We start from the raw sequence: 25,680 nt of genomic DNA on the forward strand, positions 1-25,680 counted from the left end.
GCAACATGTCTTTTTTGTCACACTAGGCCTGCTCACTCCCATAGGTCTTTTTGCAGAGGGCATACATTGCTCATTATTATGTTATCTGAAAGAAAATCAAAAGAATATTTTTATGATGTTTCTGGTTAATTAAACATAATAATAAAGGAAGGGAGTTGGCCAAGTAGATGTTGGTTAGGTTTGGAGGATAAGAATAGAGTTAATGTATCTTTACCAAACAATGAATTCAAATTTAAGTCATCCAGAGACCTTGACTTAAATTTTGTGTCAAAGCATTTAATTATGTTTTCTTTGGCACTGGTTTTTGAATTCACTGTTAGTTGTTCCAATTTCTCACAAACGCAACATGATGTGAAGGACACAAAAGTAGAAACATCTTTCTATTTTTCACATTCATTTTGCTTCCAATGCTGTAGAAAAGACAGCAAATACTAATTATCTTGTTTACAATCATCTAATTATTGGCAGAAGAGGGATTTAGAACTTCCCCCTAGCAATATCTCTCTAGATGCAAAATAAGCACCACAATTAAGAAAAAAAGGCAGCAACTAGGAAAAAAAAAAAGGTTTTCCTAATTTGACCATCCCAGATGCTTGAAATTGTCTTCCAAAATGAGTTAATACTTTAATTAATAGTTCAAACCAAATAAGAAAAATTACCAAGAATTCCAGCTAATTCCTAATGCCCAGAGGGAACAGATATTGCATGTTCTCCTGTCATTTAGTAAACCTTATGTTAAAAAAAATGCTGCTAGTAGAGGCTGTTTAACAATTTTAGTCTTTTTTCCTTGTGCAACAAATAGTTCATGTAACATAAGCACATATGGAGAAGCCTTTTAGACTTGCAACACTGAAATCATGTTATAAAGAGGTGTTAATAATAATAGCCCACAGATATTGCACATTTGCTTTATGTCCAAGAGTTTAGAGTGTTTTACATACATTATCCCAGTTAATTCTTGGAGATACAAAACAAAACATGAGAGGAATGCAACTTTTTTCTCTTTTATAGATAACACTAACTAAGGTTGAGGCTTTCTGAGTGTGTGAACCTTGACCAGTGCCACACAACATCTACTTCAACACATGCCCACACAATCTAACTCCACAACCCATGCATGCTTTTCATCATTGACCTCACCTCTATGGACACTGGTGGAGTTGGAAAATACTATCACAAGAAGATATGGTGAGAGAAGGCGAAACATGTTACCACGTATTTGCAATAAGAAGTAAAATTATGTTTTCACTTTTAAAAAAATTCTAGTGTGAAGGTAATTAAGGTAAATAAGATAATTAAGTGCCTCAATTTTTTATTGCCTGACAGAAATTATACACATGTAACTGTTTGATTTTCTCACTCCAAGTGTTGACTCAATTGGCTGATTTAGTCTCCTGAAAATGTGGTTTTTATTTTCCCAACTAGTAGAGTCAATACACTCTGTGAATTAATACCACACAGATTCCTCCTTAAACCTGACTCTTCCTCCCTAACTAAAATGTTAAAAAGATTTGCTTGTTTTGTTTTGGATTGTTTTGGGTTTGTTCATTTTGTTTTATTTTCCACTGGAGAAAACAGATTTTGTACTATTCGACATACGAAACATAGATACACACATACACAAATACTAACACTTTGGGGACCCCTGTATACTACTTTAGCATAATGTATGTCATAAAGGAGTATTCAGTGTAGAACACTATTAGGAACTAATCTAGAGGGGCTCAAGAGAAGACCAGCAATAATGATTACCTCTTAATGTCATGGATGATTTTCTTGACTGCAGTCTACAAACATGCCACAGAAGCTTTGCTTTCATTAAGAATGACATGCTGGAAAGAAGAGCATTTGAGTTGTGTACAGAGAAAGTAAATCTGTTCTGTTCTACATATAGCAGTGAAAAAAAATGGGATCAAATAGAATAGTAACCAAAATGCTAAAATCCAAAACAAAACAAAAAATTCCCTTATCCAAAGTAAGAATAAAAACAATGTATTTTCAAATATCTTTTGGCCCTAACTGCCTTACCTTACCTTTAATAAATCTACTTGGAATATGTTTGCACTGTCCATAATTGGAATATCTTGAATTTTAAAGGTAGAATTGAACAAGATGTATATTACAATAATAGTCAGAAACAATTGATTCCAGCATAAAACACAGTATAGAATGGATCTCTTTACTAACCATATCCTATTATCATTGGCACACAAATGTAGGGAATTTTGATGAAGAGTTAACATCAAAATTAAGATAAGTAAGACTATTCTACACACAGCAATCCCTAGCAGGTTTAACAGTGACAGTACCATTATATAACATGCTGTCCCATAATTCCTTTGAAGCCTGAGTTAATATTGGTCTCCCTCATGGGTTAAAGATAACTCTTCGTCTATGTGACAAACAAGAATTGAATGGGAAAAACAGAAGAATGTATGAAGTATGCAATTGAAAACTTTTTAAATTTATTTTTTAAGTAAATTGAAACTGAATTAGACATTAAGCCAACATTAAAAGAAGCTGATAGAAGTTTAACTATTATATATATTATTTTAAAAAGGAATGACTTTTACATGTATTCATTCAAGTGAAAAATATATAAATACTGAACAATTTATGCACACCATTTTTTAAAAGTCAGTGATGTATATACACTCTAATTCAAAAAAGACATTGGGACCACTTAAATATCAATTTTGAAAATTTTACCTAAGTTCCAATGCTCATCTGAATAATATCTTTAAAAATGTTTAAAAATAAAAAGTGTGCCTAAGAGTAAGAAATGTATCTCATCTATGCAAAATTAATTTTCCAAATAAATTTTAAAATAGTAGAATACTATTTGTCAAAATTAGCAGTTCTTTCTCCACATGGGACAAAAATATAAATATATTATCATCCAAATTTTGCAGATGTTCTCAATCCTAAGTAATTTATTTACAGCTCTCTGTTCCTGTTTTGTCCTTTTTTAAAACTTCAGCCTACAAAAAGAAGCCCAGAATACAGAATCTGGATATAATATCAACTACTTTATTTTCTGATGAACAACAATAAAAAGCAAATCCTGGCACCAGGTGAAGAGAAAATAAAAGGTTTTCTAAAACAAATCTTGGATTTTATTTTTCCTCCAGATGTCAGACCCATGATACAAACTCATAGATTGGAATCTGATACTTGAAAGAAACAGTTGGCTGTGGAGAGGGCCAAAGATGCAATTTTATAACCAGAAAAGGTTTGAATTATTCATAAGGAAAGGCTTAACAATTTTAGAGATAGATCAGCTACCAAACTGCTGAAATGAATTAAAATAGACTCATCAACAAAAATTGGACAGTAAAGATTCTGAAGAATGAGCACAGGTAATGTACCCCTAGGCTCAGCTCTCTGTTAGAGCAGCAAGGGAAGAGAATATAGAATCCTGTATAAAATCCTTATTTTAAAAGAAGGTACGAACATTTGGGTTTTACTTTTCTTTGCAACAGTATTACTTGTGCATATTAGTTTGTTAAATGTGTGCTCCCTAAATGTTGCCAAGTGAGATTTTCCATTTCTAAAACAAATACTAAAAAATGCAATCTTCAATGGATGAGCCCATTCATGTTTTGAATGCAGCAATATCCCAAATCCTTTGGATGTGTTGGCAAAGCCCTACGTACTTATCTATGAAGGTTAGAAGAAACATAATAAATATTTATGATTCCCTGACAACTTGGCTTTGGAACATTTTGATAGAGTTTCTGATAATTGAGGAGATATTTTAGCCTATTTTCACAAGTCTTTTAATGCCTAAACCACAGCAATCAGATATAAACTGTAAATATAAAATAATCCTCAAAAATTCATTGGTATAATTCTTTATACAAGAGACTTTAAAACTTCTCAAAATATGTAACTAAATATGTGGGTATACATACATTTGTACACACATTTTGGGTAACAATTCATCCCAACATCTCCTTTCTCTTATATCTCTAAAGCACAGATGCATAAAAACTTATTGTTATTTGCAAATAAACTGGAAATACTTTACCTGATTCATTGCTCCTCTATGAATATTTATGTTAATTTTAAATATTCTCAACTAAGCTGAATTTTTAACTAAATCTGCACTGAGAACAAAGAATGAGTAATCTTAGTCTGGAAAGAGCAAGGCCAGTAAAGAGAACAAATATTGGCGAGGATGATAGAATACATGTGTGAGGAAGGCAATCTAGATTGAAGACTCCAGCTTTGGCAGCAATACTAGAATAACTAAATGTCAAAGAGAATAAAGTGTCATCAATTTTGCTGTCAAATAAAGCCATAAAGAAAGAGAACTTTTGGAGTTGTGCATTTATGTGAGTCTATCTCAAACTGATAATCACAAGGTGGTAAAGATTGTGTGATTGGTCAATATAAACCAGTGAAATGTTATTCTATTTTTTGGAACATCAAACTGAGCTAGGAGTCTAAAGGCCCCATGGTGTTGTCAGTGCCTCAATCAGTAAGATTTAAGGAACTCTAAAATAATCTACTTTAATATAATAATTATTGTTTTTAACCTAGGGTTCTTTCTAGAAAGTAACTTAACCCTTTTGATAAAAGTAAACAAATAAGAATGGTTGATGTGACCATTCTCCATTAGAGTAATTCCCAAGAGGATAGATGAGTGTCTAGGTTAAGTCTTTTGGACATGATCCTGGATACCTGAAGGATGGGAGGAAGTGACGCCTGTAAGTAGGGCTCTCCTTTATCCTGTTGGAAAACTGAACAAGAGCTGAAGCCAATCTACAATGGTATTTTTTGTCCCAATCTTTTGCATATAACTTCGGGTGACTCTTGCTCAGGACCTTTAAAGTGTACACAGAAGAGACAGCAGACTGAATCAGCTAGGTGAAAATTAATTCAGTGAATGGCCAATTATTAGAGGAATTCTATGCAATATTAATTCCACCATAACCCCAGCACAGCTTTGCTGTACACTGAGGTAGAATATAGGCCTTTTGGCTTTTATTTGATTCAGGGCAAACTTTCCAAGGTGCCTCTACAAAAAACAGTTGAAGGATACTAAAGTTAGATTTTTAGCATTTCCTCTTGACAGTGTCTGAATTTAGATATCTAGAGAACTTGGCTCAACCATACATTCGTTTCTATAATACATATCCTCACAGAGGTCAGAGTACATATACCAGCCAGGTTTCTAAAACAGCTAACTCATAATTCTTAGGCAAATACACTGTAATTAAGAGATAAATAGGCTTAAATAAGCAAGAGCTGGCACCTAATCAGTTACATATTTGGATATAGCCATCCAAAAAAGTCTATCCAGTCTCTGGTTGTAGATGTTTTCAGAGATATTACCATAACCTAATTCTGGATGGGATCTTTTAGAAATTATAGGCTTGTGGTTTTGCCTGGCACATAGCAGGAAGACAAGTATTTTTTCATGTCTAAACCAATTTAAATGAAAATCCTCTCACCCAACATTAGAACATGCATTTGCCCTTTTAAAGTATACCTCTTGGTGAATATTTAGTCATTTAAACCATTGCCATACAATCCCTAAGCCATTGACTATAAAGCAACCAAGTTAGATATAAGTAATTGTCTGCTCACCCCCTAATTCCATTAATTCATCAAATACTTATTAAGTATCAGTCATGTACCAGGCACTGTTGTGGGCATTTGTAATGCATAAGTGAACAAAAGAGAGCCATTTTCCTCATCATATTTTATATATTCTTCAAGTAGTCTGAAAGCAAATAGCTAATTAGCAAATGGCTCCAATTTACATTTTTACAGCTAATCCTGTTTTTAACCATGTTTTAGCCATCTAACATTCTGCATTTCATGATAGCTTTTATGGTTTGAACATTTTTCCCCTCCAAAACTCATGTTAAAATTTAATTGCCACTGTAACAGTATTAAAAAGTGGGGCCCTTACCAGGTGATTAGGCCATGAGGGCTCCACTGTCATGGGTGGGTTTAATGCCTTATATTATAAAAAGGGCTTCCAGAAGTGGGCTCTTGCTCTTCCCATCTCATGGCCTTCTGCCATGGGATGGCACAGCAAGAAGGCCCTTGAAAGATACTGGCCCCTTGATTTTGGACTTTCCAGCCTCCAGAACTGTGAGCCAATACATTTCTGTTCATTATAGATTACTCAATCTCAAGTATTCTGTTACAGCACCGAAAATGGACTAAGACAGAAAATTGGTAATGAGAAGTCGGGCTGTTGCTATAACAAATAACTAAAAATGTGGAAGCAGCTTTGAAACTGGGTAATGTGTAGAGACTGGAAGAGTTTGGATGAGCAGGGTAGAAAAAGCCTAGATTGCCATAAATAGAGCATTAAAGACACTTCTGGTGAGGGATCAGAAAAAGAACTGATGGAAATGTCTGAAACTTCTTAGAGATTACTTAAGTGTTCATGATCAGAATGTTAGTAAAAAAAATGGGTAGTGAAGTCAATTCTGATGAGGTCTCAGACAGAAATGAGGGAAAAGGTATTGGAAACTAGAGTAAAAACCATCCTTTTTATAAAGTGGCAAGAAAATTGGTGGAATCGTGTCCATGCCCATGGGCTTTTGTGGAAGGCAGAATTTAAGAGAAATGAACTAGGATATTTGGCAGAAGAAATATCTAAGCAGCAAAACCTTCAGTATGCTGCATGGCTTCTTTCAACTGCATATAATAAAATGTGAGAAGAAAGAAATAATTTAAAGAGAATATGTAATTAAAAGGGAAACAGAACTTGGGAATCTGAAGGATTCTTAGCCTGGCCCTGTGGTAGAGAATGAAAGAGCATTTTCAAAAGAGAAAACCAAGGCTGTGGCCAAGGAACTCTTGGATAAGGAGATTAGTATAAGTAGAATAAAACCACAGGCTATTTATCAGGCTATTCACCAATGAAAGAATAATCCTGAAGGCATTTGAGAATACCAGTGCTACCCCTCCCATCACAGGCCAAGACTACCAAGGCTTGGGGTAGAGAAATATGCCAAAAGACAGACCTAGAGTGTCCATGAGACCTAAGTATTTATTCCCTTGTGTAACCTTAAGTGTCTGCTTCCTGCCCTGTAGTGCAGCACTCCTTGGCTGCTCCAGTCATGGCACAAGCAAACCCCGGTGTGGCTTGACCTGCCACTCTGGAAGGTACAAGCCATAAAGCTTGGTGGCATCCATGCAGTGCTCATTCTTCAGGTGTACAGAGTGCAAGAGCTATGGATGCATGGCTTTCCCCACCTAGATTTCAAATGATATCATGGACAGCCTGAAGGGTCCAGGCAGAAACTTTTCACTGATATGGAGCCACTGCAGAGAGTCCCCACTAGGGCAATGTGGACCAAAACTATGGGAGTGAGGCCGCTGCACAGTGTCCCCACTAGGACAATGCCTAATGCAACCATGGGAGTGGGGCCATGCCTGAAACCCCACAACTGTAAAACTACCAGTATACAACACTAGCCAGGGAGAGCCACAGTCATGACACACCAACCTGTGAGAGCTGCTGCATGGGTTGAGCCTTACAAAACCATAGGAGTGAGGCTACCTGAGGCCTTGGGTGCCCAACCCCACCTCAGTGTGTATAGAAGGTGGGACCTGGAGTCAAAGAAGATTATTCTCAAGGCTTAGGATTTAGTATTGTTTGCCTTTTGGGGTTTTAGACTTGCTTGGGACTTGTAACTCCTTTCTTCTTTCCTATTTCTCCCTTTGGAATGGAAATGTCTATCTTACACCTGTCTCACCATTGTATTTTATAAGCATGTAACTTGTTTAATTTCATAAACTCACAGCTGGAAGGGAATTTTTCTCAGGATGAATCATGCCTTGAGTTGCAACTGTATCTGATTTAGGTGATACTCTGGACTATGGACTTTTGAATTGATACTGAAATGAGTTAAGACTTTTGGGGCTACTGAGATGAAATGAATGCATTTTGTATGTGAGAAAAACATAAGTTTTGGGGGTCAGGGGCAGAATAATATGGGTTGAATGTTTGTCCCCTCCAAAACTCAAGCTGAAATTTAATTGGCATTGTAACAGTATTAAGATGTGAGGGCTTTAAGAGGCAATTAGGCCACGAGGGCTCCACTATTTTAAAAAATGGCTTCTGAGAGTGGCTCCCTCTCTTCCCCTCTCTTGCCCTTCTGCCTTCTTTCATGGAATGACACAGGAAGAAGACCCTTACCAGATGCTGGCTCTTCCTTCTTGGACTTCCCAGTCTCCATAACTGTGAGCCAATTAATTTCTGTTTATATTAGTCCATTCTCATGCTGCTATGAAGAAATACTTGAGACTGGGTAATTGATAAACAAAAGAGGTTTGACTCACAGTTCCACATGACTGGGGAGGCCTCAGGAAATGTACAATCATGGCAGAAGGTGCCTATTCACAGGGCAGCAGGAGATAGAATGAGAGTTGAGTGAAGGGGAAAACCCCTCATAAAACCATCAGATCTCGCGATAACTCACTCACTATCACGAGAATAGTATGGGAGAACTGCTCCCATGATTCAATGATCTCCCCCTGGTCCCACCCTTGACACATGGGAATTATTACAATTCAAGGTGAGATTTGGGTGCGGACACAGAGACAAACCATATCACTGTTCAATATAAATTACCGAGTCTCCGGTATTCTCTTACAGCAGCAAAAATGAACTGAGATTACAGGTAAGTTTCCTTGAGTTTTTCTATATGAGTAACCAAAGTGGAACTATAGTTAACTATATAATAAATTTGTATCCAGTAGGTTACTCTGAAGTTTACAGCCAGAGGTTGACTTTTGACAAGTTATAAGCATCCTGAATAGCCCCAAGTCCAGAAAAATAATTAAATGAAGCAGTTGTTACGCTGATGCTATTTCAACTTTCTATTTTGTAAGTGCTCTGAATACAGATTAGAAAGTGTTATAGTAACAGGTGTATTTTATTTGCTCAATGTTTATTGTTCTGCTTGATTTAATGAAGAAACTAAACTGTTAAACATATTTATATGTGAAAGTAATGTGAAAATAATTGTATTTTTAGGTGCTGTAAGTTCTGCTATGTAATTTTTCCTTAACCCTGAAAATAGCCAATTTAGAATTGTTTAATGATTTTTAAAAATATTTTCCACACCTTTCTTTTCATGTGATTTAGAAACATAACCTTGCTTTTAGATATACAAACTTAACAGTAATAGCTTTCATTAATCCTGGATTTTCACCCACATATTTTGAAAAATTGAATAATGAATTGATCTCTGGCTGTGTTTTGCAGATAAAAATTAGCATGTAAACACACATAACAAGAAATCTGAAATAAATGACATTTACAGAAGGTAATATTTTTCTACTTCAATTCTTTATTGACTAGAATTTAATTAGTGTTCTGAGAGCTCATAAGGCATGTCCACTAATGTTTCAGCATTTTGAAGAAAATTGTTTGTACTATGATATGTACAAAACCATTCCACCCCTAAACCTCTCTTTTTTCTAGTTATATGAACTTGTATTGCTTCCATCTGCTGAAAACCAGTAAATATTCTTTGCCTACATGAAAAATCACTTTCATTCATATACTTTAGTTCACATACTTATGAAAAGCAGTGTGTTAATGAATAAGTTAAACTTCTAAGATGTTTGGTGTCTTTAAATGAGAGATTTGTGAATGTTTTCATATCTTGACTGAAACAGATGAAATTTTTCAGTTAATCTAAGATATATCCTTGGCAGCTGACTAAAATAATCTTAATTTAATCTGGAAACAACTTTTGTTCTAATCAACTTCTTTTTTCACATTAATGCAATCGTCAATTTTTAAATATTTTCCTTTCACAAGTTTTCTTAATAAGTTCTGCTGTTCATAATTGTCATGACAATTTTTTCACATCATGTACATTAGAGAAGATTAAGTATTTTAAATCATTAAAATGCAATAAAATGAAAGAGATTCAAATTCTGGGTAACATTCCCTTTTCAAGCTTACAAATTGGCTGCCAAGAATTAGCTGTGAAACTTCACAAAAATCTCTGCCAAAATCAAAACATTTAAGTTCCAAAGGGACAATCAAATATAATAAACTAATGAGAACTTCCAAACCATGGCAATATTATAAAAGAAACAAATGAAATTGTAATATGATCATAAATTTATATGTAATCTTGTTCAATGAAAATTTGTTAGAACCCAAAGGTTAGTGAGGCCAACATCAAGGTCTTTGTTCAGCATATTCTTAAACACATAGAAAATTATTCTCATGTGGAGATATGCATTATTGAAATTGAAGGGTTAGTTCAAGTGTGTAGGTAACATGTCCCAAGAGGAATTCAGGGGGATATTACTTCAGTAAAACCTTTTATGAGAAACAATTTATTTAAAATTTCAACTATTCAGCAATTATTTATTGATGCTTATTAAGTGTTAAGCATGACCTTAAAGTATTTTACTTTTTAATGATCAGATGTTTATAGTGTTAACAAACACAAACAAATTACTTTAAATATGGTAATTACTGTTTTAGGGAATATACTGAGGGTATAACAATAGCTTAAAGGACATATGCCTGGGGAAATCCAGAAAGGTTGTGGAATAAAGATGATACTTTGGACAAGAAATATTCAGGTAGAATAAGCTCATGTGTATATTACAAAGAGAAAAAATAACATGTTCAAAAGGATGATGTTGGAATATTATATATGTATGTTTGTGTGTGTGTGTGTGTGTATGTCTGTGTGTGTGGAATATAAATTGTATAGAGATAAGAAAGAACAAATATACAGGAGGAGATCCTTAAAGTCCTCATATTACTAAAAGTTTTAGCTTTAATTTGGTAGGCAAATAGGGCTTATTGAAGGTTTTCACAGAGGCAACATGACTGAATTTGTGTTTTCCGATTTAGTCTGTTGGTTTAGTGGTTCCAAGAGAGACACTGCATAACAAATCACCCCCAAACACAATAGCTTGAAAAACCAATAATGGTTTATTATCACTCACAGTTTCTGTAGGTCAGGAATTCCAGAGCAGCTTGACTCAGTGGACCTGACTCAGGGTCCTCACGTGGTTGCATTCAGAATGTTGATTGGTGCTGAACTCAGAAAAGACACATTCAGGTGACACTCTCACATGATTGGCAAATTCTTTCTGACTGTTGGCCAGAGACCTCAGTTGCTCCTTAAGTAGTCCTTAAGTCTCCATAAGACTGTGTGCATCCTCACAACATCATGGCTATAGGCCAAGGGACCAAGGCGGAAGCTATAATGCCTTTTATAACTCAGCCTAGGAAGTCATACACTATAATTTCCACCGTATTCTATTGGTAAACAACAAGTCTGATTCCGTATAGGAGTAGCCTTCACCAAAAAATGCCTAAAAGAGATGACAATCATCGGGAACCATCCTGGCTGCAGTTACCAGAGAAAAGGTCCAAGGCTCGAGGCAACCACACCAGATATAAAGTAATTGTGAAAATCAAGATAAGAAATTATGACTTTCTGACTCACAATCCTACTCACATGAAACGGGGGTGAAGAGAAGGGGCCCTATTTAGGAAAGGATATAATGATTGATTGACAAACATTTACCTGAGGAAATTCAGAAAGGTTGTGGAGTAAAGGTGATACTTTTGTTGAGAAGTATTCAGGTAAGAAAAGCTCATGTGGATGTTCCAAAAAGAAAAAAGAGCATATTAAAAAGAACGAAGATGGAATATTTTTTTTTGTGTGTGTGTGTGTATGTGTGAGAATCATAGAATTCACAAATATCGTGCCTGATTGGATATGGAGGATATGGGTGCAGAAAGAAACCCAAACGACTCTCAGGTTTTAGGTTTGAGTGATAAAGAAAATAGTGAGACCAGAAATAATGATAAAGGAGAAGGAGCAAGGTTAAGAGGGAAAGGCGATACATTTTTTTTTTCTAAGATGGCATTAAATTTCCCGTAGGACATTCATGTGGATATAATAATCATAATCACAGATGGCATTTATTGAGTAATTTTTATGGGAAGGTACTCTCTTAAGTTCTTTAAATAGTCAAGTTCTTTAAATGAGTCATTACCTCATTTAATTTTCACAACAAATGTGGTAGGAAATACCCATTCTCATATTACAAATGAAGCAAAGAGAGATTAATTAGTCCAAAATTCCATGAGAAGTATGTTTATTCACAGTAGAGCTATGGTCCAAACCCACCTTTAGCTCTGTCTCACTCTCCAAATTTTTATGACCCTTCATCCTCATGCTAACCATATCCTATCTCTGAACAATTTGATAAAATCACTCTTATTCAGTTATTTGTGCCTTAGTATGCTATATTTATGAAAAATCCAGTAATCTGAGTTAGACAGAAAAGCTTAATTCCAAAAACTCAGTCTCCTTGGTAAAATTTCAGTTACTGGGGAGAAAATGCATTGGGCTGAATATGTTACAGGGTATTATGTCAAATTATTTTATAATATATCTGGTTTGCCTATACCTAAGGTTAGGTTATAAAAGTGGTTTAAGAAAACCTAATTGTAAATTTCTAAATAGAAATTTTGTTAGTGCTTCTATTGGCACATCTTATAATATAATTATATTATACAAGGTATTTTGTTGTTTGGAAAGGCCATTCAATTTCATAAGCAAATGGAAGTGTGGTTGAGTTTCCAAAGCACATAAATGTCAAGCATGTCATATGTCAGAGCTGGAAAAACAGTATCAATAATTCAAGCAATGAATAAGATTCACTTATACTGATAAATGCTTACCCTTTTCATAACGATTTGAAAGTTCTTAGTATATCTGTGCAACAATTACTTTTTCTTTGTGAGCTTCATTACAATACCTATAATTTAATCTTTATCTTGATTATATCCACTTTCAATCCTCTCTCAAACAGCTGTAAAATCAAAATTATGATTCCTGTTTTACGAATAAAGAATTTATTGCTTGACAAAAACAAGCAACTTGCCCAAAGTTACATAATCATGAGGGTAGAACTAAAATTTGAAAGCATGTCTACTGGAACCTGCAATTCCGTGATGCTTCTCTGAACTAATGTGAGATGACTACTTTTGTTATACAGTCATGGAGCCTCCAGAATGGAAGAAGCAAGGAAAATCAAAACATTTTGGGGCCAAGTGTGGCGGCTCACTCCTGAATTACCAGCACTTTGGGAGGCCGAGGTGGGCAGATTGCTTGAGCCCAGGGGTTTGAGACCAGTCTGGGCAACAAGGCAAAACTCCGTCTTTACAAAAAAATTAGCCAGGTGTGGTGGTGCACATCTGCAGTCCCAGCTGCTTGGGAGGCTGAAGTGGGAGGATTACCTGAGCCTGGGGAGGTTGAGGCTGCAGTGAACCATGACTGTGCCACTGCATTCCAGCCTGGGGAACAGAGTGAGACCCCATCTCTCAAAAAAAAAAAAAAAAAAAAAAATCGTTTGGCTTTGTTGAAGAAATAAACATAATAAACATTGTAATGTTATATAAAAGATAAAACAATTTAATTTTATCTGGCTTGAGTGTTTCAAAATGGAGGATAAAGAGTGTATACATTCATTGAACATGTTATGTGTAACAAAATTCCAAAAAAAATCTCAGAAGGTATCTTGATAACCAGCATCAACTACGGGCAATAATTTAAGATAACAATGTCTCTTTGCTAATCATCTACATTATAGTTCTACTTTTTTCAGACCATAAATATGAAGCTCAGTTCTTCCCCCTCAGATTCACTCTTTTCTTCACTTATTTTTTTTGCTGTATTTGATTTTTTTGGAGCATGTCAATATTCTTAGTTATAACTCCTTCTCTAGCATTTATTCTTTTAACTGTAATCTGACCTCAAATTACTCTCTGTAGCTGCTTAGCAAAAAGGACTTGAGCATACTTTTTCTTTTGAGAGGACTATGTAATAGTTACCAAACTTAAACGAAAGATGGAAGACATAGCTTTAGTATTTAGTGTACCCAAGCCTTCATAGATAATGACTAATGATTGTTGCTTGACAGAAAATAAAGATGTCATTTACTTACTATTTTGTATTCTGCTAATGGGAGACTTGTTTTGTGAGAGAGTTTATTTACAAACATAAATGAGAGGTTAAAAAATAGATAACGGAATAATAAAGAATCCAGGGCCGCCATAAACAATTGTGCAAGAATGACCAAAAGGGTTTGTCATTGGAGCAAGTGAGGCTGAAATGCATTTTGATTTAGGTTTTAGAGTCCATGCTTCCACCTGAAAAGACGGGCATTTTTCTAAATCTCTCTAAGATACCATAAGGGTATATCCTGGTTTGTAGGAGGCAGATTGTTGTGTTTATTTTTTTCCAGAGCAAATAAATGAACCAAAACATTTTAACCATCTTCTCAATTATTTAGGCTGGTATTTTTCCCCTTTATCTCTCTTTTCTTCTTCTCTTCCGGTTTTAATCCCCTTGACTCATAACTTCCTCTGAGTTACTGAGAGTTCTGAAGTAATGAGCTACTATACTGGTCAGCAAACAATGTTGTGGGCCTAAGTCCAGCACACGTTTGTGTCTTTTGCTTTTGTATGCTCTGGAAGCTAAAAAAAAAAAAAGTTTTTTACATTTTAAATGGTTGAAACAAATTAAGTAATACTAGTTCGACATGTGGAAATTATATGGAATTCAAATTTCAGTGTCTGTAAATAAAGTTTTATTGGAACACAGTCATGTCCACTCATGTACATATTTTCTATGGGTACTTTTGTGCTACAAACACAGAGTTGAGTAGTTGTGATGAAGACTGAATTGGCCTGATAAGCAGAAAATATGCAGCATCTGGACCTTTACAAGAAAAGCTGGCCAACACAAGAACTAAGAAGTTTACACTAATTCACGGGTGTCATATCATTTTATTGTGTATAAACTTCTACTGAGATCTTAACTTGGAAGGACAAAAATCTGAACTCATCATGTGAGTAATCAGAACTCTTCAGAATCTGTTTCCAAACAATCACTCCCATCTAAAGTCAGCCTTAAGGTCACCCTTCGCAGACCCAACACTCCAATCTCTCTTAACATCTTAATTTTCCTGACCATCTTATATTCTTTCACACCTCAGAGGATTTGTAGGTGCTGTGGGTTTAGGCCAAGGCTCAAGTCTCTTCTCTGCCACTTCAAAATTGAGTAAGTTTAGGTAATTAGTTATCCATGTAGTTTTAAGTTATTTTTTTAAAGAGGATTGCTAATCCTTTCCCCAGGGAGTTGTTGTGATTAAAATAATTACAGAATATGAATCGCCTTGAAAATTACCTGATATACAATTACTCCTTTACTTTTTCTTTACTTTCCTTTAACTTGTTTATTTTTCAGAAATTCAATTCAAATTTGGAGGCAATTCAGATATTATCTTTGGGTAACCACCTTAGATTGTCTCAGGCCGAGCCAGGTACTTTTTCAACAAAGCAGGTTGCTGCCATGTGCTCCTATTGCCCTCTTAAGTGGGAATTTTGAACATTCCAATGCAAATAATATCTCAGTTATGAGGTTGTTATAAAGGCTAAATGATTTTAGTTATGAAAATGTCTTGTCAAAGAATAAGCTCACAAGAAATGTTTGCTGTTGATCATTAATCCTTATTTCTGCTCCTGCTACTCAGCTAGCACCTAGCAGATAGTAAAAGCTGAGAAATATGTGATGGATGAATGAATAAACAAACTAATGACTGGGCTAGGGCAGTGGTTCTCAAATTTCAGTTTGCATTTGCATGACCCAGAGGGTTTGTGAAAACGTGGGTTGCTGAGTTGCACCAGCAGAGTTTTAATTTAGTAGGTCTGGGATATGGCTCAATAATTTGCATTTCTAATGAGCTTTAAATCATAGTGATAATGCTGGTCTGGAGGCTGGAATTTGAGAACCACTAGGTTAGATAATATGCCCAAGCAGTTTTCCGTAGGAACTAGTCGCTTATCTGATCATCCAGCTTTCCCTGTTTTGTTTTGCATATTGCCCCATATCTGAAGCCTGTCTTCTGAGCCCCAGAATATTTTACTGATATGATAGATCGAAGTCAGAGTCAACCTTACTTGGTTAAATTAGAAAATACTTTCTGAAATGTGCATTCCAATATTACTCACAAATAGTACTTTCCACTTAAAAGGGGAAAAAGACACTAGCAAGAAGTAAAATGAAACTCAAAATGCCGTATCATTAGTTTGATTTAACACATAAAATTTTTTGAAAAAATAAAATGTTAAGTACATAAGAGATCTAAAACTATACAATAAAAAAATTGTTAAAGGTGATTAAAAAAAAAAAGAGTAACAGTCTGGGAGTGGTGACTCACACCTGTAATCCCAGCACTTTGGGAGGCCGAGGTGGGCAGATCACCTGAGGTGAGAAGTTCGAGACCAGCCTGGCCAACATGGCAAAACCCCATCTCTACTACAAATACAAAAATTAGCCAGGTGTGGTAGCAGGTGCCTGTAATCCCAGCTATTTGGGAGGCTGAGGCAGGAGAATCGCTGAACCTGGGCAGCAGTGGGTTGTGGTGAGCTGAGATTGTGCCACTGCACTCTAGCCTGGACAATAGAGTGAGACTCCATCTCAAAAAATAAATGAATAAAATAGAATAAAAATTAAAAAGAGTATTATATGTGTCAGGCCTCTGAGCCCAAGCCAAGCCATCGCATTCCCTGTGACTTGCACATATACGACCAGATGGCCTGAAATAACTGAAGAATCACAAAAGAAGTGAAAATGCCCTGCCCCGCCTTAACTGATGACATTCCATCACAAAAGAAGTGAAAATGGCTGGTCCTTACCTTAACTGATGACATTCCACCACAAAAGAAGTGAAAATGGCCGGTCCTTGCCTTAAGTGATGACATTACCTTGTGAAAGTCCTTTTCCTGGCTCATCCTGGCTCAAAAACCTCCCCCACTGAGCACCTTGCGACCCCTACTCCTGCCCGCCAGAGAATAAATCCCCTTTGACTGTAATTTTCCTTTATCTACCCAAATCCTATAAACGGCCCCCCCTTATCTCCCTTCGCTGACTCTTTTCGGACTCAGCCCGCCTGCACCCAGGTGATTAAAAAGCTTTATTGCTCACACAAAGCCTGTTTGGTGGTCTCTTCACACGGACACGCATGACAATATGTTACAAGGTACATTATTCAGGTGATGTATATCCTAAAAACCCTACTTTAGCCCTACACAATCTATTCATGTAGGAAAATTACACTTGTACCTCATACACATTTTTAAAAATATAATTATAAATTGAAAGGTAGGATTTTATTGGCACTAGTACATTGATTTACTTCATATGTTTTTATTGGTGAATGACTTTTGCAAAAATATCTACCAGTAAAAGCAATTTAAAAAAATTTATTTAGAAACATCTAAGGCCTTAGAGTATAAGGTATACATTATGCATTTCCATTGGAGATTGACACCTCATGATGATAGACTAATTTGGATCTCAAGTAGCTGTGATTTAACTTGCTACATAAGTATGATAGTTGTGAAAGAAATTAAAATGGATTTTTTCCATGTCATTTTTCTTTTTAACCTTTGCACAATAGAGGTTGTGGATGAAAACTCATATTATGGACTGATTTAACTATATAATCAAAAATAAAAAGAGGCATCTAAAATCCCTTTGCTATTTTAATAAAGAAGAAACTGAATAAACCAAGCACATCAAAATAGTTCATGCACAGTGATGTGGACAATTCTCTATAAGTGATTCTGAGTTCTACCCTCAACCCTTTAGAGTGGAGAGATGATAAGAGTCATCTTATGAATGTTTGGTTCCTTTAAATCTCAAAATTCTGTATGTTTTATTTTCTTCTGAAATGTCTAGCAGTCTTTTATGCTATTCTTGACTAGTCTATGTTTATTTTTGGCATAAGAATATTTAGAATAAAAGGACAAAAATGAAAATGATGGTCTCCTTTTAATTCCTGAACTGTACATGTTTGTGTATTTCTAACCTCATTTGGCCTTTACAAAGCTGTTCCTGTTATCAGTGAGAACCAGCCATCAGGGCAGTTAGTTACATAATCTCCCTGGGCAGCCTTAGAGGAACCAAACTGGAAAAAAAAAATAAATAAAAATAAAAAAATTAAAAAAAAGTTGTTTATGGTCTGCGTGTCATGCCTCTTCCACGAGATTTTTGTTTTGCACTCATGTCAATTGCAGCCTGCAAATATGAGTAGGACGCATGACAGAGAAACAGATGGGTACTCACATAGTTCTAGTTCATCAAAAAGTAATGCCTGTTTATTTCTCCTGGAGAGATGCTTTTGTAGAAGGGTTGAATAATACATCCTATGTGAGACGAAAGGGGAGAAGAGTGGTCACTGATTCTCGCAAGATGAACAAACAGGCCATGTATAAAGAGTCTGAATCAAAATGATCTGCCCTTAAATCTCAACTCTAGTCATTTTAGCATATGACTAAAAGAGCATACTAGTCATATACTTTTCTGTAAGCTTCTCAAACTTTTTGGAACTTTGTATTTTAATCTGCTTAATGGACCTAACATCATATATGTATGCCTTTTAGGTTTTTTGTTTGTTTGTTTTAAACTAGAGCTAATGTGTGATTTTCACAATATAGTGTTAAATATGTTAATATTTTATTAATTTTATTAACTTTCTTATACTCAAATATAACAATAATAATTCCATAGTTACTTGTCAAAAGGTCATTAATTCAACAAAAATTAATTATAGGATTAGTATCATTACTATTTGGTTATAGATTAATGAATATAACTTATTGAAATGGGAAAAAGGCAATCAGCTATTAAATTTGGATGTAAATGTAAACCAATTAATTATTTTAAATTCTATACAAATATAGTGATAGGAAATAAGGATGGGCATTATTTAGACAAGCTGGTTAGAATACTCTTAACTGAGATAGTTGAGCTGAGACAGAATCTCAGAGACAAAGTCAGCCATGTGACCAGGGAGAGGAAGAATGTTCAAGAAAGAAGAAACAGTGTGAATAAAGGCACAGATGGGGAAGATGGCATTAGATGGTTTATTGGAGAGGAAGAATGTTCAAGAAAGAAGAAACAGTGTGAATAAAGGCACAGATGGGGAAGATGGCATTAGATGGTTTATTATTAGCAATATTATTAGGATAAACTGGAAAGATTTCACCACACATGCTTCTACACCACTATTTACATACATACTTTAGAAGAAAAAAAAGTGCAAGCTTAATAATTTTGATTTATTTCAGAAAACACTAAGATAGTTTAAAATATTTAAACACACCGGCCATTTATTTAATACTGTTAAAAATTATTCCAACACTTGTTAAAATGGTAATAAAGGCTTTACTCAGGATTATTGTGATAGGTATAAATATTACAGCAATAAGAAAGAGAGATTGAGCTCAACTCTGAATACAGGAAAGACAGACAGGAATTTAGAGCTAAAAAGCAGAGTTGGCATGGGTTTCACTGAATAGAAAATGACTAAGAGAAGATATCAAGGGGAAGAGTGTTCTTGCTAAACTGACTTAGCAGGTTTCTTGCTAAAGGCAGGCCACAGTGATCACACGTCAAGGGTGGGAGGATTCACATTAAACTGACTTAGCAGGATTCTTGCTACAACTAAACTAGGCAGACCAAAAACGGGGCCCAAGGACAAGGCCTAGTTACAAAGAAAACTTAGAGAAACCTGTCTAAAGCCTGGTCAAGAAGAGTCTTTATCAGCACAGTGACCCTCTCACTAATCCCTGTTTTAGTCTTAGCAGATTTGTCATACTTGAATAGTCTTCCCATTTAAAACTTTTTGGATTTGCAAATCCAATAAAAGAACACACAGTACTGCCAATCACAAATTTCCATTGCTATAAATCCACTGGCATCTTATTTCCTTTTGATGCTAATATAGAGAAAAAAGATGATGAATCATGAAAATGATGCTATTTTCCTGCTTTACGAAGCAATCGCTAAATAAAGGCAGAGAGAAAGAAACCTTTTTCCAGCTGTCTCATTGCCTTTTTAAGCCTGTATTATAAGCATCTACAAAATGAGGCGAAGAGAGAGAAGATCATAGAATACTAAACCGGTGTCACTCCTCAGAGTTAAATGTTAGATTTTCATCAGATTCAGGGGATGTAGGGCCTGGAGATATGGAAGGTTGTAGAGGGACTCAGCAGGAATAATTGGATGAAATTAGGATCATAATTACCCAGAATAGAGCCTATAGCTAATACCAAGGAAATTTGCTTTATCATGAATATTTCAGACTAGATCATGCTTTCTAAGGTCATGTAAACTCACTTGGGAGTTTATATGCACTCTCTCAAGGGGAGGCACTTGCAGTTATTGCATATACTGTTCTGGCATATAATTAAATTTCCAGAACTTAAGAGGCCATCATACTGCAAGTTTCTTAAGGGAACACTCACACCATGACTTACTCTCTGAAATTCTGGGAGTTACAGGTGTTGTCTTTCATTAATACATATTTGTTCACTTAACATTATTGAAAACAAACAATTTCAGGCTTTGGGTCATGGATACAGACAGGAAGTACAGAAATCTTTGTTGGCAAGGAATTCACAGGCTAGTTGGAGAGACAGACAGACAATAGAATATCTACAATACAAAGCAATAAAGTATTATGTTAATATATATAAATTATTGGAAAACAAGCAAGGACTACATAGACATAAAGAAAGGGAAAGAAAGGTATTCGAAGAGGTCACCTTATTTGACAGTAGAACTAGAAAATAAAGTGTATCAGAAGTTTCTACTCAAGGGTAGAGACTCATTTTTAAAAGGAGGTCAGAATGTGCACAGTCATAGACTATATTACCTGGTGAAGTCGAGAAACAGAAAGTATCCTGGCATGGATGAACCATATATTGCATGTGAGATGAAGGGAAGAAAAGTGACCACTGATTCTGGGAAGATCAGCAAACCAGGCATGGAGACAGACTTTAAATATTAATCCGAAGCTCACGGAGAACCTTTAAATGGTTTTAAGCAGGGTGAAACTGAAAGCAGGGCGATGAGTTAAGAGATTCCTTCAGTAACCCATATGAATAATTATGGTGAGAGCTTAAACTAGAACATTGGCAGGAAACGAAAACAGAGAGGAAGGGAAAGTATTTTGAAATAAGATTTATATGGATGAAGATCATTTGATGTGAGACTGAAGGAGAGAAAGACAGATACAATGAAGGCCAGGTCAATTTACTTTGTCAATTTACATGTTTGCCAATGCTTATTACATAATAGGTGCCAAGGAGATATTTCTTTAAAATAAGCATAAATAAATTACCAGATATTGCTGATTGACTAAGATATTTCTCCCAGAACCTCTTTTGAGTTCAACTATAGCCACAGTAGCCAGCTTCTGGACACACTGTATGATTTTCATCCACAGTATTTGTCTCTTTTTTTACCCTGAGGGAGGCAGGTAGCTCTTGACCAGCCCCTACCAGGGGCAGCTAAGAAATGCCAGGGTTTAAATACCTCTATGAATATCCCTCAACCAGTGATGAACAGGAGTAATAAATAAGTGTGCCAGTTTCCTTATTCCTCAGTGGGACAACTCTGAGTCGTGTTCTACACAATATCTGAGAGTTTTCCCAGTGGGATTGACCTCCAGTTACCTCCAACAGGAATCTTTTCTTAATACAGTTTTGATTTTATCCCTTTTCCATTTCAGTTTCCCACTTATTTACTTGTGCTTTCGGGGTTCACCTCTCAAATAATCCACCTGCACCAATGTCCTTGTCAGAGTTCTTCTGGGGAATCAAAACTAATCCGGGGAGGAGGTAATTAAGTACATTTTTAAGAATAAATTAGAATCATCCTTTTATAAGAAAAACATATTAAAAATAAAACATATGCCAACAATTCTTTAAAATGATGGGATTGTACTTTTTCAGAAAGGCTAAGGCAAAAGAAAATAAATCTGAGAGTTTCCACATGAGATACAATAATTCTTCTCAAATGCTAAAGAGAGAACATAAATTACACACTGAACACAGAGTATAAAAATAATTTCACTCTCCTAATCCTTTACCCTGAACTCTCTCAGGCTTGTCTCTTCTTTCATCTGGGTGGCCCGCTGGCAGCCTTGTTCCAGGTGGAGTGCTTAAGCCTAAAGCCAGCATGCAGAGTAGAAGAAATCCAGGGTCTGTTGTATTTACTTAGCTGCTCAGAGATTTTCCATCCTACTCCAGTTTTCATCTTTCTGATGAGCAAGTGAATTTTGCTTTTGACTAGTTGGTATCCAGACATTAAATTTGATGACTTCAATAAACTCTTAAGTATTTTTGACAAAAATCATACTCACATATCTCTTGCAAAGTCAAAGAAACCAGGCCCTCACAAGACTAATAACAATGATTAAACTCATTTTATATTCCTCAAATGTTACACTTGATTCTTTGTTAGATGATATAAGGAGCAATAGATAAAGAAGATGCTAAACAGAGATTTTTTTTTTTTTTTTCAGAAGACCTGCTCCCAATCAGGACTTCATGACTTATGTAGAATCTCTGAGACATTCTTTTCTAATTTTTTTCACACACAAACCAAAGTTGGTATAAAAATAAATGATTAAAATACGTAGAAGATCTTTATAAATTGTGCATCAACATAAAGATAAAAAAGAGTATGATTTGAAACTTCTTAAATTCTAAGCTGAGGTACTTGGATTAATTCTGTCACAGTGAAGTCCTAGTAAAATGTTTAAATATGGTAGAAATGTTACTTAATTAACATTCTTTAGGAAAATAAATCATATAGCAGGTATATTAGTCCATTCTCACTCTGCTATAAAGAACTGCCTCAGACTGGGTAATTTACAAAGAAAAGAGGTTTAACTGACTCACAGTTTTGCATGGCTGGGGAGGCCTTACAATCATGGTGAAAGGTGAAGGGGGAGTAAGCGCTTCACAAGGTGGCAGGAGAGAGAGAGAGCCCAGGGCAAATTGCCACTTTTAAGCCATCATATCTCCTGAGAACTCCCTCATAATCACAAGAACAGCATGGGGGAGACCACCCCCATGATCCAATCACCTTCCACCAGGTCCCTCCCTTGACACATAGGGATTACGCTTTGAGATGAGATTTGGGTGGGGACACAGAGCCAAATCATATCAGCAGGCTACCATAAAATGAACAGCTCTTCAGAGAGATTAGAGATGACAGACATTTATGTTTTGCGATTTCTCATGTGTTAGGTAAGAAATCCTTTGACTAAGAGCCTAGCAGTGGGCATGAAAAAGAAGAGAAAGATCTACATTTTATTTTTTAATAAAAAGGAAATAATAATTTCAGAATTATTTAGCTAGAGAAGATGGAGGAAAAGGGAAATTGAAATCAGCGTTTGGCGAGTGGCTGAATAATGCTGTCTGTGATAGGAATAAGGATTTGGGATGGGACAGATTTTGTACAGCAAATTATTAATTAATCTCTACAAATCCTGAATTATTTGAATTAAAGGGCCACATTCAAATATGATGCTCTGTAAGAATTTGGACTCAAAGAAAAGTAGGTGTGAAGATTTCAATTTATAGTAAGCCATTAAAAGAGTAAGGGGATCAGCACATTTTTCTTTTTTTTTTTTTTTTTTGAGACAGAGTCTGGCTCTGTCACCCAGGCTGGAGTGCAGTGGCCGGATCTCAGCTCACTGCAAGCTCCACCTCCCGGGTTCCCGCCATTCTCCTGCCTCAGCCTCCCAAGTAGCTGGGACTACAGGCGCCCGTCACCTCGCCCGGCTAGTTTTTTTTTTTGTATTTTTAGTAGAGACGGGGTTTCACCGTGTTAGCCAGGATGGTCTCGATCTCCTGACCTCGTGATCCGCCCGTCTCGGCCTCCCAAAGTGCTGGGATTACAGGCTTGAGCCACCGCGCCCGGCCTACATTTTTCAAAGGACAATGTAAGGGGAAAAGTTTACAGAAATTTTAAAAAGAAAAGTAATTATATCTGAATAACAACCATAGTCAAGAAATGGAAGAAAGAAGGGGAATGAGAAGATCTAATTATAGAAATAGAGACACCCATATCAGAGACGGAAGAGAAGAAAGTAAAGGAAGAGAGATCTTCAAGATTTGCAGAAATATCAGAATATATTTACAATATTTACAAATAATTTTTGCAATCTTTGCAAAATGAGAAATTGAGTCAGAGGACCAAAGTTTAACCTTCAAATTAAGCTGTTCTTTCTTTTTTTGTTGGTTTTAACTAAGTATTCAAACAAATACTAATTTCACTGCATATGAACTCAATCATGATTCCAAATACCACAGTATATTAGCTGCAATGCAACCAGGGATTTAGTTTGACCTCATTTTAGACTTTGTCTTCCATGTACTTCACTTTTAATATAAGCTACTAAGATTCTTTTCTGTATTTTGAAATTTTGGTATATTTATTCATTATTTATTGAGTAATACAATTATTGAGTAACAATATTGAAAGTTATTAACAAATATGAAATAAATATTATTGCCTATTCCAAAAGAGGAACTACTGCTGTCAGTTGTTGAACTCTACCTTGTAGGTTTCCAATGTACAGAAATTTCAACTCAAAAATGTTTTACTCAAAGGCTTTTTTTGCATCTATTGAGATAATCATGTGGTTTTTGTCATTGGTTCTGTTTATGTGATGGATTATGTTTATTGATTTCCATATATTGAACTAGCCTTACAGCCCATGGATGAAGCTGACTTGATCATGGTGGATGAGCTTTTTGATGTGCTGCTAGATTTAGATTGCCAGTATTTTATCGAAGATTTTCACATCGATGTTCATCAGGGATATTGGCCTGAAATTTTCTTTTTTTGCAGTGTCTCTGCCAGGTTTTGGTATCAGGATGATGCTGGCCTCATACAATGAGTTAGGGAGGAGTCCCTCTTTTTCTATTGTTTGAAATAGTTTCAGAAGGAATGGTACCAGCTACTCTTTGTACCTCTGGTAGAATTCGGTTGTGAATCCATCTGGTCCTGAGCTTTTTTGGTTGGTAGGCTGCTGATTACTGCCTCAATTTCAGAACTTGTTACTGGTCTACTCAGGGATTCAACTTCTTCCTGGTTTAGCCTTGGGAGGGTGTATATGTCCAGGAATTTATCAATTTCTTCTAGATTTTCTAGTTTATTTGCATAGAGGTGTTTATAGCATTCTCTGATGGTAGTTTGCATTTCTGTGGGATCAGTGGTGATATCCCCTTTATCATTTTTTATTGTGTCTATTTGATTCTTCTCTCTTTTCTTCTTTATTAGTCTGGCTAGGGGTCTATCTATTTTGTTGATCTTTTCAAAAAACCAGCTCCTGGATTCATTGATTTTTTGAAGAGTTTTTTGTGTCTCTATCTCCTTCAGTTCTGCTCTGATCTTAGTTATTTCTTCTCTCTGCTAGCTTTTGATTTTGTTTGTTCTTGTTTCTCTAGCTCTTTTAATTGTGATGTTAGGGTGTCGATTTTAGATCTTTCCTGCTTTCTGCTGTGAGCATTTAGTGCTACACATTTCCCTCTAAACACCACTTTAGCTGTGTCCCAGAGATCCTGGTACATTGTGTCTTTGTTCTCATTGGTTTCAGAAAACTTCTTTATCTCTGCTTTCATTTCATTATATACCCAGTAGTCATTCAGGAGCAGGTTATACAGTTTCCATGTCGTTGTGCAGTTTTGAGTGAGTTTCTTAATCCTGAGTTCTAATTTGATTGCACGGTGGTCTGAGGGACTGTTTGTTATTTCTTTTCTTTTGCATTTTCTGAGGAGTGTTT

This window comes from Theropithecus gelada, chromosome X, assembly GCF_003255815.1.
Source record: "Theropithecus gelada isolate Dixy chromosome X, Tgel_1.0, whole genome shotgun sequence".
Classification (NCBI taxonomy): Eukaryota; Metazoa; Chordata; class Mammalia; order Primates; family Cercopithecidae; genus Theropithecus; species Theropithecus gelada.